Source organism: Squalius cephalus (assembly GCF_949319135.1).
Source record: "Squalius cephalus genome assembly, chromosome: 20".
Lineage (NCBI taxonomy): Eukaryota > Metazoa > Chordata > Actinopteri > Cypriniformes > Leuciscidae > Squalius > Squalius cephalus.
In genome coordinates this window covers 26,054,930-26,070,771 of record NC_137141.1, presented here as the reverse complement: position 1 = coordinate 26,070,771, position 15,842 = coordinate 26,054,930, and the positions used below count along the sequence as shown (strand labels likewise).

General features: G+C 36.9%; 1 protein-coding gene across 1 annotated transcript in view; it reads right to left on the bottom strand.

Annotated features, from left to right (window-relative positions):
- Nucleotides 1-15,842, bottom strand: part of fut8a (fucosyltransferase 8a (alpha (1,6) fucosyltransferase)) — a 69,906-nt gene that overhangs the window by 45,580 nt on the left and 8,484 nt on the right. The window contains exon 2 of the mRNA XM_079852683.1: nt 10,280-10,323. The gene's annotated coding sequence lies outside the window, so the exon portion shown is untranslated. The remainder of the gene's footprint in view (nt 1-10,279; nt 10,324-15,842) is intronic.

Genomic DNA, 15,842 nt, shown 5'->3' with positions numbered 1-15,842 from the left:
AGATGCATAAAGTTCAATTTTACGCTTTTTCAAGAAATATGAGCGAGAAGGAGAAAAAGAGCCTACTTCACCTTTCCAAGAGGAGACAGCGAGTAGCACCTGAGGCCTCTCATTTCCAAGACACACATATTTCATAACTGGACTTCAACGACACAAATTGACAAAATGCCAAATGATTTTGTCTCATTATAACAGCGGAAACAACTTAAAATACACTGTCATTTATGGTCATACAGATAAGAGTAAGACATCATTGTAAATGGTCTTCTATTTTAATATATTTTGAAATGTAATTTATACCTTCAAATCGATAGCAACGCTGATTTTCAGCATCATTACTCCAGTCTTCAGTGCCACATGATCCTTCAGAAATCATTCTAATATGCTGATTTGACGCTCAAGAAACATTTCTTATGTTATGTTCTTATGTCTTATGTTAACAGTTGTTAAACTTAAGTATAAATTTTCAGGATTCTTTGATGAATGTAAAGTTAAAAAGAACAGCATTTACTTGAAATCTTTTAATGCATCCTTTGCTAAACAAAAGTATTAATTTCTTTAAAAAGAAAAATTTAATTACTGACGCAAAACTTTTGACTTGCAGTGTATAAACAACTAATTTCTTAGTATCCTTACAATTGTAACTATAAGAGATCTCTTAATTTAGTGGGTTTGTCGCAGCTGGTTTCATCCCCCTGTAACTCATGGCTGCCACTTTCAGACTTTCTGGGCCAAACATCTTTAAGTCACAATAGAGACAGAGCCATGGAGCTCTGGCTGATCCTGGCACCTCATCCTCCTTCTTTACAACCACAATGCAGCCTCTCACTGCATCCAAAGGCTCTTTTCTAAGCAGATCTGCCTCCTCTGACATCCCTAAACAATGGAGGGCAGTGATCTCTGACAGTGGCCCACAGGGCCATCGTCTGATTAAAAGGAAACAAAGAAGATGGGTGACCTCCGTCCAATCATCTAATCTTAGAGCCACAATGAAAGGAGGCAATGTTTTGTCCAATGCTTGGTTTCTCGAAAGCTGACAGAGCTAACTGTGGATAGATGAAGCTGGGGGTGGACCTGAAGAATGACTGCAGAGACTGGACCTACTCCAATCTCGTGATACAAAAAAGCTGATCGGCCTTCATTATTCAATTAACAGCCTGGCTAGTAGTAACCGACTACAAACACACGCTCAGTTGCCACAAAGGTCATAGCTGCTAAATACAGACGTTTATCTGTAAGTAACTGTACGTTGATCATTGCTATGATATGGACTGTGTGGCAGACAGCGTGCAAGAATGTCAACATCAGAGCATTCTTCTGTTTGATGCGGGTCAACACACATCCTGTTTCTCCCATGCACCGCTGGGACAGCAGTCAGCTCATGCGGGCTCCTATGGAAAACGTTTGCTGTGGCAGCAGCTTCAAAGCAAATATGAGGCGCAGGAAAGACAGCAAAGGGATTTCAATGAACTAAGCCTTTTTCTGGGACTTCATCAAGTTTAACCACCGCAGCATGCACATGTCTCTCAAATAGTAAAAAGAGTGACATGCGCTCTTATAGTTTGGCCATGCCAAAGACAAGAGCAAAGAAGTCTGGATCTCTGAAAGGAGACAGTTGATGCCTATCTTTAGAGGGCGGCTATAATGCCATTTCCAAGCACTTCACAGTATCTAGAACAGCTGTATGTTTTATTCAAGACAGACTGAAGTTTGTCCATGATCCTTTAAAACAAGGCTATGAGTTTTGGAAATCTGTGCTGTTGTCTAATGAGACAAAACTGAATCTGTTCAGGAACATTTAGCTTTTGTTTGGCGAAAGAAAGGAGAATCCTTCAACCCTTAAAACACAATTCCCCAAGAGGGCAAATAACTGTGACCTTAACTGTATTTATTTTCTAAATTAATCTTATTTATGAATGTGTCTTTTTTTATAAACTCGATCGTCTGGTGAAACAACAGGCTTCTCTCTGGTGATGTATGCCAGATTTATCCAATCGTTTAGTCCGCATAAACCCCACCCCTTTCTTAGAATCAAACCAAGTTCTAGGCCTCCATCCAATCAACAACCAATGGATAGAACCAAGTCTCCACCCTACATTTTTTGTGATAATCCAGTTCACTCAGATATACTGTACAATACATATGAAAAAATCTGTCGCTACTTCCATTATATCACAACTTTAAAGGGGTCATATAATGCCATTTTTGTACAAGCTAATATGATTCTTCAGGGTCTAAATTAAAAGTTTGTAATATACTTTAATTAAAAATTCTCATTAGTATTGTAAGAAAACACTCATTTTACCAGGTCAAAAACAGCTCTGTTTTCAGCACGCCGTTTAAGTGCATGTGTCTTTAAATGATAATGAGCTTTGCTCACCCCGCCCCTCTGTTCTGTGCGTACACCGTTTGTAACACAATAACACAATAACCATAACGCGTTGTTCATTATAAACGTGGGATTATGAATTATATTGAGAACGTCGTACATAGAAAACATGCCGTAATGTACCTGAGTGTAAAAATAGCTGCATTCATCGTGAAGCGTGCAAGCGATTTGCAAAGATTAATATAAAGATTAAAATAAAGGTCAATAAAACGTTACACTCACTTCAGTTCTTCTGGAGGTTCAGCAGGAACACGAATAGTTGGTACCGATCCTTTTTTCAGGAGCAGCTTCTTAGCAAAACCAGCTTTATACTGACCTCGTTTGTAAAGCAGTCTGGTGTGTGAAATGATTCGCGCAAACATGAAAGCATTGACGTTGAACGTGGGGAATATTCCCTTCGAAAACAAACTCAGCCACTGCGTCTTCAGCTGTACGGATTTAGGAACATCAATATGACTGCTGTGTTCCTTATTACACCCAAGAACAGAACACCACAATCGCTTAGACGCCATTCTGCTCAGTGCTCCAGCTATCAACAATGACGCGCCGGTCCGCGCGGGCTATGATTGACAGCTCGCTCACGAGCGAGGGCGGGGCTGTGTTGAAACGCTACTGTCAATCAACAATCGTGGGAGGGGCGTCGATTTTGTGACGTCACAAAATCGAACAGCTTGATTTGAGTTGGGGGGAAACATAAAAGAAGATTAAAAAAAAAAACACTGGATGGATTTTTATAATTTTATGATGGTTGTGTAAAGGCACTGCCAACGTGCCAACGCACATTTCAGTACAATCAACTTGTAAAAGTGCATGTACCATTATATGACCCCTTTAAGCGTTGGGAAAAAAAAAAAAAATAATAATACAAAATAATAAATAATATAAACAATTAAATATATATATTTTTAATTATACATTTAAAATTAGAAATTAGAAAGTGGGCCAGCCCAAAAAAAAAAACTTACTTTTGAACCTTGTTGCTTGTTATGTGATCACTTAAATGGGTCCACAGTATGTAGAATCAAGTAAATCTGATTTTCAATCATTGGTTAATCTCATGAACCCATTATGTAATATGTTTTTTTTTTTCTCCCACAGTGCTCTATTGAGATAAGACAGGAAATAGTGCATGCAATGACACAATACACAGTTATCTCAGATTCCATGAAAAGCCCTGTCACCCTTGCCATATGAATAAGATCATGTGAGTGTTCTCGACAGAGATGCCATGAGCTGACTTTATTGGTATTTATTTAGTGAAGAAAGATCCTATAAACACTGTCCAGCAAACAAGCCCTTCAGCCAACATTTCCTGAATACCACTAAAAGCTGTTGCTAAGCAACTTGAGCATCTGCAGCATGGCCAATACTGGTATAACACTCAGGCATTCAAATAAGTGTAACTTCAATGGTTCAGTAAATAACAGACATCTGAAAAATAAATTCAGCATCACTATAACTTTTTGTGCATGATGCTTATATCTAGCTAAAAGTGCACTATAACATTAATTGAATTTGCTGTTACTGATTCAGACTGATAATGTGTGACTGATTCGTGAATCAGTTTGACTGATAAATTGGAGGGGAAAAAAAACAGAACATAAAATGTATTTTGTAAATCAGGTCATGTATTAGTCATGCACTGTAAAGACTGAAAAATCTGATAAAAAAATGTATGTCAATGCAAAAAAGTGGCAATGTTGAATTGATTTTAAATAACTAATAAGTCATAATTTTGTCATTTTCTGGTCACATTTGCGAGCAATTTAGCTGCAGTCTAAAACTCTGTAACAGCATGTTAGAGGAAGAGTGACTGCTTGTGAAAATGTGTGTATTTTCCTGAGCTAAATTTCAGATTTTCTATTTTAATAAATTTGCAAAGTTGTCACAAATCTGTTTTTTTGCTTTGTCATTATGGTGTATGAAATGTAGATTGATGTGAAAAAATGAAGGGGTACCAATACTTTCACAAGGCACCCTTATTTTTTGTTATTCTCAGGTTAGGCAAGTCGAATCTGACCTATATTATTATAAGCACTTTAAAATACTTACAATTGGACAGAAGACTTCTCTGTGGTCTGTTCTGGCTCAACGTAATAAATCACTGCCCCGGGAGGCAGACTTTGTTATAAAAATAGAAGTCAATTTATTGATTACAATCAGTATTTGTAGAAAACTTGTACTGCTAGAGATACTCTATATAAGTATTAAGTAAAGTTTTTCAATCAAGGCAATAAAAACGATGGTTCTGGTGCCCGTAGAAGCTCTTCAGGTGGTCACAAAGCAGCATCTGATGTCACTGTCATCGTCACGGATATTTAAAGATAAATTAGTGACCTCCCCAAATTAAGTAATCAAGACTGGGAACGCCCCCCTTAAAAAGGCCTGTCTTATGTCTTCTCCTCCGCATATACAGTATGTGTGTGTGTGTGTGTGCATGTGTTTTGCTAACCGAATGAGCTGAGGTTAAAGGAACACCCAAGTGATTTGTTTGAGGTGTGTGGTGAGTTTTGAGTGAAAAAGTGTTTTGTTGAGCTGATCAATGTATTTGTAATCAACAGCTGGTAAGATGATGGAGATTTATGCAACACTGTAACTGATGCTGAGATTATTGTGTGTGTACAGGTTTGAAAACATCAAGAACCGACTTATGAGGACATCTGAAGTTTTGTGTAAGGGTTATAGTTGGGATTTAATAAATATTATCACATAAAAGCCACTGCATTATGTTCTCACAAGTGGAATGAAACCAACATGTGTATGTGTGTATGTCTGCTTATATGCCAGAGTGTTCTTTCTTTTTATAAAGTAGAGAAGTGAAACATGAAGAAAGTTTGACTGCCGTCTCAACGTGCTCTTTATATCTATCAGAAAATTTTAAAATAAGTAAACACAATGGAGACAAATATGAAAGAAACAAATGTGAAAGGTTGTCAGATGTCAACAGAATAGTAAATGACAGCCTTATCACGTGCACATGCATCTCCTGTCTGTCATCAAAGCTTTGAAAATAAATGCTCACATATCTTTTTTTATCAGGAGAAAATGTTCTGATGATATAAAAAAGTAATGCTCAAAGAGATGACCTGCAAGATCTTGAATGCTAGTTTCAAATCGGTTTCTTACAGGAGTATCTGATCTTACCCAACATTCTAAAAAAAGATTGTCCTGCAACTCTCTGTGATCTGATTTTTCATAAATGAAATTTCATATTAAAGGGGTCCTATTATGCTTTTTCACTTTTTCAACTTTAGTTAGTCTGTAATGTTGCAGTTCGAGCATAAAAAAAAGATCTACAGGGTTACAAAGCTCAAAGTCCACTCCAAAGGGAGATATTTTATTTAACATAATTCACTTTCAGGAACTGCATTATTTTCATAATTCAGGAACTACAACCAACGGCTCGTTTGGACTACAAATCGATTTTTCCAGATCTTATGCAGTCATAATTTCCTCATTTAAATAATCCGCGCCCACGGAATACCAAAAAAAGGTGTCGATTACCGTCTGAATTACCATAGTTTTCCGACAAATATCATGATTAAATGGTGTATAACACTGTATCTAAAGTGTCTAAGAAAATTACAAAAACAAAACAAAACAAACCACTCTGAAACGTCCTGTGAAGTCAGAGCTTGCATAGTCCGTGAATGAAATCCGTTCTGCACGATCCTCTTGTTTGTTAACATTATTATTATTATTATTATTATTAAGTCTAAATCAGGCTTGCATTGGTTTGAAATTGCCGCTATTTACATAGTAATGATAAGAGTGAGTGGAACTGGCTGTTATGAAAGGGCGAAACATTTCCCGAAGACGTGTTAACGGTGTCAATCAAAGCACATTGGGCCAATCATAGCACACTGGGCCAGCTGACCAATCACAGCACATTTCGTATTTCAAAAGGAGGGGCTTCATCGAAAAAGCGTGTTCGCCCTGACTGTGGAGAGGGGAGCTGTAATAATGTAAAAATATGTGAAAAATAATGTGTTTTTTAAACAATCAAGCATGAAAACTTATTAAAGTTCACCCCAAAAACAAAATCAAGACTTCATAAAAGGGCATAATTGTAACCCTTTAAACACCACTCATGATATGATGGCCCAAAATACTACACCTATATCACCAATATACACTACCATTTAAAAGCTTGGGGTCAGTAAAGTGTTTTTTTTTTTTTTTAAAGAAATGAGTATTTTTACACAGCAAGAATGCATTAAATTGATCAAAAGTGAAAGTAAAGACATTTATATTGTTAAAAAGATTTCTATTTAAAATCAATCCTGAAAAACAAAAAAACAGTTAAGCAGCACAACTGTTTTTAATTCAACACTGATAAAAATAAGAAATGTGTCTCGAGCACCAAATCAGCATTTTATAATGATTTCTGAAGTATCATGTGAAACTGAATACAGAGTAATGGCTGCTGAAAATACAGCTTTTCCATCAAAATATAGCCGCAAGGGACAAGCATCAGTGTCCTACTCTAGCTTCAATGGCCCATGTGAATGATTGGAAATCCAATTGAAAATGTATCTTACGATGTGGTTTTTATAGCAAAGTCCATCTTGAATCTTCGCTGAAAGATTTGTTTTTGAAATGGTATGATCAAAAAAAGTATATGTGGTGTATGTGTGGACTTTTCAATTTAGAAAAAAACGCATGTAAAAAGGCCCAGTAAAAATCAAATGTGGTGGGTAACGCTTTAAAATCACTAGTCAATTTGGCAGGTTACTTATTACGTTTACTCACTTTGCTGGGGAAGTTTGTGTAAGCCAAATCTGCGATTTAGCCCAAATACTCAACTCGTGAGTCATCATGATATTGCAGCGTATTGTGCAGAATCTGAGCATATCTGGCTTACTTGAACATACGCAACAAATAACTACTTTAAGCTGTGACGTAGGTAATCTGATTTATTTAATTATGTATTTATTTTTGGCTAGTAGAAGTTCTGAATGGCCGGTAACTTAAACATTTCAAACCATGATTATTGTGAAAAAGACATAAAACGGTCTCTTCGGTTGGAACGGTTTGGCAACTTGGGAAAATAAATTCTTACAGACCCCAAACTTTTGTCAATCTCAACTAGTAATAAGAAATAAATCATCACGAATTGTGATTTTGCATATTTTCTTTAATTAAATATAGTTAGTTATTGACCATTAAAATAGTAAATGAAAAACAAGAAACATGTCTCAAGAATGAATATTTAGAGTACATCTGAAAAAAAAGAGAAAAACTGTACATGAAAATAACCAAGATAACTTTTTTTGTATCCTGTATGGTATTGTCATGTATCACTTATAGCATGAAAGAGACATTCAAAAAAGAATATAACAAGACTGTAATTAAGATCCTTTAAGAGGAAGTCACCATGTTACCATGTTTAAGGATGTAACAGTTTCATAGATATTTTATTCAACAGAATTCGGCTATGAAAGCTATATTAAGCCCAGCAGGATAGACCCTTAGACATAAAGCTAGTCAATACCTCGCCTCAAATGTCTTCTCATTAGCTCACATGGCAGGAGTCTAATGCATTTAGCAGGTTTGGCCTTTTCTAAGAAATTTGCTTTGGTCTTAATGAAGAGCCTATAAGAACGTTAGAAAGAAACCCAGGTGATTCTGGAGCTAAACCCTGGGCTTCATGCCGTCTGTCATCATTTCAAACACTGAGAAAATGGAGAGCCACATTTTGAGTGTCTATCTTTAGGAAGAGCCTAATAATGAAACTCTTGAGCTATGAGATGTGACACATTTGCCCCCCGACTGTGTCGTCTGATGGAGGGAAGAAAGAAAAAGAGAGAAAGAGCGAGGGAGGGGAGAGAAGAGAAGAGTGTTCTGAGGGGGTTTAAGGGGAGTGAGGCTGAGAGGCTGCTGTCATGCTCTAGTTGGCCAGTTGAAAGATGGTTGAGACACGTTTAAGAGGGTGAAGGAGGGGGGTTTATGCAGGGATTCTCCTTCGCTGAGCAGAAGCTCTGAGTCTGGACAGACACAGAAGTGGTAACAGGGCTGACTCACTCAGCCCACACGCAGAAGAACGCTTTTTCACCCAGAGAGGAATATTAACGATATAACAGCCTGCACTCAAAACTGCCAGACCTGTTGCGAGCGCTCAGAAGCATGCAGAAAGAACAGATATATGCATACATCTGGGAAGCACACATGCATCCATCCTACTGGATCGCTGAATCTGAATGTAGACTATGGCAATACAATCGTACATCACAAAAGTTCACATGCAAATTTGGCCTAAAGTCTCTATTTAAAATAAAGTCTCATTTCACACTCACTAAATAATTTAAGTATCTATTTAACAGCATTAAAAAGTATATTGTATATACTATTCAAAAGTTTAGTTTAAAAAATTTAAGGAATGAATACTTTTATTCAACAACAACAACATTTTTTTTAATGTTACCTTTCTATTCATCAAAGAACCTTTAAAAAAAAAATTGGTTTCTACACAAATATTAATTGGAACAACTGTTTTCAACTTTGATAATATTAATAAGAAATCCAATAAGAAATCCAGGACCAAATCAGCATTTTAGAATGATTTCTGAAGGATCATGTGACACTGAAAACTGGAGTAATGATGCTGAAAATTCAGCTTTGCCATCACATGAGTAAATTACATTTTAAATATAGTCATATAGAAAACACTTATTTTGACTGTAATAATATGTGACAATATTACTGTTTTTACTGTATTTTTGATAAAATAAATGCACCCTTGGTGAGCATAAGAGACTTTTGAATAGTAATGTACATTTCTAATACTTTGAAAGTAATGAACATTTCCAATTTCAGAATTGAAATTTTTACTTTTTAAAAATGGCCTTTGTCTTTCTAAGGCTAATTTCATACTATTCATAGACTGTAAAAAATTTGGACGATGTGTCTCCACCACCATCCACTGTAGAAAACTGAAGCCAAAATATCCCAGAAACCGTCATTTTCGATTACGTCATTTGGAGCCAAAGTCTGCGCAGTAGTGATCCAAAGGTACCCACCTCCCACGCCAGAGACCCCGGTTTGAATCCCACTCAGAGCGGGTTAAGTAGGACCGGTTACACATACTCCCGCAGACTCAAATCACAAGTACATCTGTCAATCATGAAGTTGACGATAGATTCGATTAGATGATAGGGTGGGATTTATAACCTATACTGCAGCCAGCCACCAGGGGGCAATCAAAATGTTTTGCCTTCACTTGTCAGGATATGTGCGGTACACTTGATACTATTAGCATTTATGTAGCCAAAATAAACAATTAAACAAACAAGCTGTTATTTTTTAATAAAAATCAACCCCTATGAATATAAAAGTGCCATAACTTGAAGAAACCCCTGATAATTTCTCTCATGATATAATATCAATACAAATATTTTCAACCCTTATCCACAGACTGTCAGCCAACATTTCAGCCAATTAGTGAAAATTATTCTGTCCTAGAATCCTTATAAAGCAACTTTATAAATTGGACATCTAATATTTGTAGGTTTTGAAATAAAATAGTTTATATATCTCTCCACAGACCTCCTGCAGGATCTTCATGCAGCCCTAGGGCTTAAAAAACTTGGCTTTAGAACCTTGAATCGATATTTTACTTCTTTGAGGCACTTTAGGGGACATCAGTGAAGTGAGCCGCATGAGAGAGATTGAAACTTATCCCACAGATTCACTCAGACATGCTGAGAGTCTCTCTTCTGCTCGGCCCAGTTTCAATCTCAATCCAGTTGTTATGTAGAGATTCAATGCGATATACTGAATTGTGAAATTATATTGCAGATTACCTGCAACACCTAGCCACAAAGCAGACAGTTGTTTACCACAGTTAAACAGCACATATGTAGACCAACACATGTAACAGAGACAGCTTACCTATAAAAAGCTTAGCTGGGACATGCGAGGATGAATCCCTCCCCCTGTAACACAAGAAAGAAAAAAATCACATCACTGACACAAAGTAAATATTCTCCTCTTTTTTTTTTTTTTTTTTAAGAGTCAGCAGGAAAGAGTTCTCACACAGGGGTAATTTGTCTTCTCCTCAAGGGTATTCATGAAAAGGACTGGAAGGCACATGCAAGTGTCAACAGCAAAACTTTTGAGGTGAAGTATTGTATGTGATGTGAGAGAGATACTGTTTTGAGAACCAGAACCATCCATTGTTCCTGACTGGTGCTGATGTGGACGCCTCAGTCCATGTGACTATCGCGGATTCGCATATTGCGATATAGATGCTAAAACGATAAATCGTGCAGCCCTACATACCGCTCAGTATTAGTTGTAACTGAAAAACATTAAAGGGGTGGTTGAATATCATTTCACTTTTACTTTAGTTAGTGTGTAATGTTACTGTTTGAGCATAAACAACATCTGCAAAGTTACAATGCTCAAAGTTCAAAGCAATGGGAGATATTTTAAAATTGCTTTTTAAGGACTACAACAAACGGCTGGTAGGGACTAGTACACAACATTCCTCCGGGTTAGTGACATCACCAACCCTAGAATTTACATAAACCCCGCCCCTGAACGCGATTTATAGATTATCAAGACAGAATATGCTAATCAATGACTAGAAGATAACTACACAAGCAACATAAATTCACCAATTAACCATTCAGAAACGTTGTCTACATGTTGTCACTTCTTCATTAGTCTCCATCTTTCTGACTTCGGTTTGAACATAAAAGGCTAAAAGTGTTTGAAATTTCCAGTGCATGTCTGTGTGAGGTAAAAAGACACAAGCTGTTGAAGCTCCGCCCTCTGTGCCTGGAGCAGCAGCTCATTTGCATTTAAAGGGACAGACACAAAAACGGTGCGTTTCTGCTCACCCTCAAAAAGTGATAAATTTAACATGCTATATAAAAATATTTGTGGGGTATTTTGAGCTAAAACTTCACATACACACTCTGGGGACATCAAAGACTTATTTTACATCTTGTGAAAAGGGCATTATACCACCTCTTTAAAGTAAGGCTCAAGTCCAAGAATGACGTAAACACACACACACACATACATGCACTTATAAAATGCTATGAAAGTCTGTTTCCTCAGACTACAAAATAAAATGAATCAATGGTAAAAAATAGAACATTTAAAATGACAAAAATTAAGTTCGCTATTTCAAGAAATAATGTTGCAATTGTAAGGGTCGTAATTTGAATGAACAGGAATTCAAATTGCAATACCAGAATTAAAATTTAAAGCTGCAAATGTGAGATATTAAGTCACATTAGCTATGTTTATATGCATACTTCCAAATAATGTGTTAGTCATCGGATTGATGGTTTGAAAATCCTTCATGTAAACCAGTAAACCATCAGATTGAGCTCGATCCAAATGAAATGTTGATGGGATTCAAAGGGGTGGTGTAAATCTGAAGCAATGCGATAAATAGGAAAAAGCATGTACATGCTTAAAAGAGACTATCTTCTCAATCGCATTCCAAAATCCCTTGCACACATGGGCAGTGCCATGATATGCATATCTACCAGAGACCTTTCATAATAAGATCTCGGATTGTGCTTGTAAACATATCTATTTGTGAGATATAAAGTTGGAATTAAGAGAAATAAGGATGCAATAAAGATGGCTATACAGTCGCAATCACGTGTAAAATAGTCAGTTGTTTTATTAATTTATTAATTTTTATTGCACTCTGAGGCAGAAACGGGCTTCCATCAAACAGTTAACTTGACCTGGCAGCATTTTTTAGTTTTACCGTAGAGCTCTGTGTTTCTAAAAAGTGTATGATGGGTTGGGAATAACTAACACTTATTTTCTTTATGAATTGACAACTGCATAAGAGACTTCTACGTGCGCAACAGTCAAGATAGTAATATGCATAATTTAGATACAATTTTGGATCAAAATAACAATCCTGATCTCGTGTGAGGATAAACCATTTCCCACAGAATTAAAGTAAAGGGATTCAGATTCATATTTCATGGCACAGCACTCTCAGAATAGAAGAGGGGAGAGTCGATCACAAATCCTGTGCTTGGAGTATTAGAGCACAGAAAATGCAATGCTAGTTATGTTTTATTAAATGCTCTCTTCCAGAGCTACCGCACCTATGAGATGCCGGTGCTTAATATTTCAGCGCCAGACATTGGAATTCTGACTGAGGAAGGGGAGATGTGTGGATCCTGTCTCCGCAAAGTCCAATCGGAATGATTTATGAGCGGTTTGGTCATTGGCATCCCAGTCAGCTGCACGGAGGGCATCCGCCGCAGTGTCTGTTCTTATAGTTCGGGTTGGCGACAAATTCTTTGTACAGGAAAAGTGGCAATTTTGTCAGAGCCTAAAGCCTATTCACAATATACTGTATGTGACGCAACAAAATAACATTTTTTTTTTTTTTTTTTTTGCTGCATGATTCACACCATATGCAATGCTGGGTTTTACTCTATCCTCTTTCTTTCAGGGATTTTCTCTTAAATAATGTGTTTGCACCTGTTTAAAAAGTGAAAGCCTTGCGGCCCTCTTCCAAGCTTTGGAGACGTATAATGCAACAGGGATTGTCTGGTGGAAGTCTGCTACAGCTAGGGCTGCACAATTATTCTAATTTCTAATTGCGATTACGGATGCCATGATTACGTAATCATTCAAAGCCGCGATTACAAAATAAACACTCTGCGTGCGTGTGTTCAGAAAACCCAGCACAATAGGAACTACCCATAGACTGTAAAAAATATGGACAAAGCATCTGTGACGTCACCCATAGACTTTCTGAAGAACGGTTTTGAGGCCGTTTATGGGGGGTATGGGCGGCGCCATCTTGGAAAATCCTAACCCCGCCCACCTTCTGGCCAATCCATATATGGGTAAAAGGGCGGGCTTTGTGTGAGACTGAGCAGGCCGGTGGACCCGCCTCTTCAGCCAAGCATTTAATGTGATGTGAGTAAGCTTTGTGTGAAGTTATGATATGAACGAACGTTTTACCTTAAATGTGACAACCATAGACTGTATAAATTGACAACGAATTAAGTATTGCCACAGAGCTATTCACAAAAAAAAAAAAAGGTTTATTGACGAGAACTAGGCCTATGCTTTGTTGCCCTTAACGTTATACAGTGCTACATTAACAGCTGTCCCATAATTGACTCAAGCACCTTTCTAGTTGACTAACATTAAGCGAACTCACTACAAGGGCACAATGGTTTTCACTAATGTTAACTTTCTTCAAGTTAACTTTACCTGAATGTATGTGTGCTTTTGTCAGTCGGTCATAATTTTCGACAATAATTCATTCTTCGATACACTTTCTGATATTTCCGATAGCTACTAGGCTAGCTTGATAGCAAGCCAGTTAGCAGTCATTACTGTATGTTAGCGGTAGGTAAAGTACCTCGGACGCTAACTTATCTGAGGCGATTTAATGCTAACTGTTGCAGTGCCACTGCCCACAAACATTGATGCTAAATATTGTCACTTACCAGAAAAACTGGAGCGAAGTCCTACAGTGTCGGTTAGTGCAGTTTATAGCAGAGCAACCCATTTTATGTACGATATTTCAATACAAATGTTTAGAAAGGATACAGAGGTGATATGATGTGTTGTGTCAGATCATGGCCGAGACGTCAAATTTCAGGAATTCCACTCGGCGCAGCCTATGCTCGTTATCAGCTGTCAATCAAGCTGTCAATCAAAGTTAACCACACCCTTATTTGTCATACATTTTATATCTAAATACAATCTAAACTAACAAGTTAGAAAAAAATGCACCCCCCTCACAGTTGTCAGGCACTCGGAACCTATCGAAAAATACAATAAAAGTCCATGGGACCAACCTGTAAAAGCATGAATTTATGCTGTGAAAACGGACATTTTAACATGGGGGTCTATGGACATTTGCTCCCTTTTGGGACCTGCCCCTAGCGGATTTTTGAAGTATTGCAGTTTTTCGCACTTCCGGGTAGGCTTCATTTTTCAGATTAGAATGTTGCCGCTTGGAACTACCAGGCAGTGACGTAAGTGTACGCTGAAATAAAAAGTATTTCACCTCAGAAAAACGGACTTTCTTGTCCTGTCAGCCGTTATACTGTGCTCGTAGCGCTCACTCTTCAATTCCATGCGCAAATGCGCCGGCGCGCGCTATGTATCGCTTCACTGTATAAAGTGCAAAAGAAACTACGAGCATGCAACGTCGTTACGTTGTAAATTAGTAAGTCACGAAATAAAAGTAAAAATACCAATAAGTCACGTTACTGGTACGTCGTGTGTTAGCTGAGAAGGATTTGCATGCAGGTATGATTTTCATTCTATTCACTAGGAGCAGTTTCCATGTTAACAGTTCTTGTTAGTATTGTGTACTCACCGTGGTAACTGTTGTTTCCATATTAACCCCAAAATGCCACTTTATTTTCACTTTGTGTTATTTTTTTTATTTTTTAAATGACTGTGGTGGCTTATACCAACATTGTATTAACAAAAACTAGTTTGGGGACTGCTATTTAATTGCTTTAGCAGCATGGGCCTAATTTTTATTTATTAGTAGTCTTTACTATTAGTCATATTCTTACAATTTATGTGTATGTTAAGTAAAGGTGTACAGTACTTGAGTGTGTGTGTGTGTTAACAATTTTTGTGTAAACATGTATTATAATATGCCTATATATAGTGCAGGACAAATCCCCCATTTTCAAACCTAACATGACAAATGGCACCCCTGGCATTATTGCTGATGGAGAACTAACTGTATGAGTATAACTTTTAAAAAAAATAAAAATAAAAATTTAAACCCCAAAAGAAATCAGTTATCAATATATGATTTCAAAAAATACATTACTTGTCAAACTAACTAACTAATATGTGTCTATAAAACTATATTTAATTCTGCATCAGAATTCAATTATTAAAAACTAGTTAAATATGATAAATAAAACATTTTAAATGAAGTAAAGATATTAAATATATTTATTCTTATTGTTGATTTATCAATTTAATAATTTTAATGTTACATTACCTATATTTCAAACATTCTTTAAAAAATATATAATAAAAAAATGTCTATTTGTTGAAGTTTCAAATGACTTGGGGGAAAAAAGATCTATTGGTCAGTGAACCTATAGTACCTTCTGAGCAAATTATTGCTGGATCAATACAGAATGATTTTTGTGAAGAGGTTTAGAAAGATGCAGTTTCACTTTCAAATCTGAAATGCATGCCAAAAATTCTTGACTTGTAAACGATAGGCTGGAAATCTCGGTAATACTTTGAGTCAAGTTATGTTTAGAATCAGAATCATAAACAAAACAAAGTGCTTGTCATCAGGCTCATTACAAACACTGACTGAGTAGAGGTTTTAACTGCAAGTCAGCAGTCTTCGAGATTAAAGGTGAAATGAAAGGTGACGTGTCAGTTGGCATGTGATGGGCGCCACTGTAATATGTTTCTATTCATGCTGGGCAGCAGCTGCAGGCTAGCACTGTCTCTACAA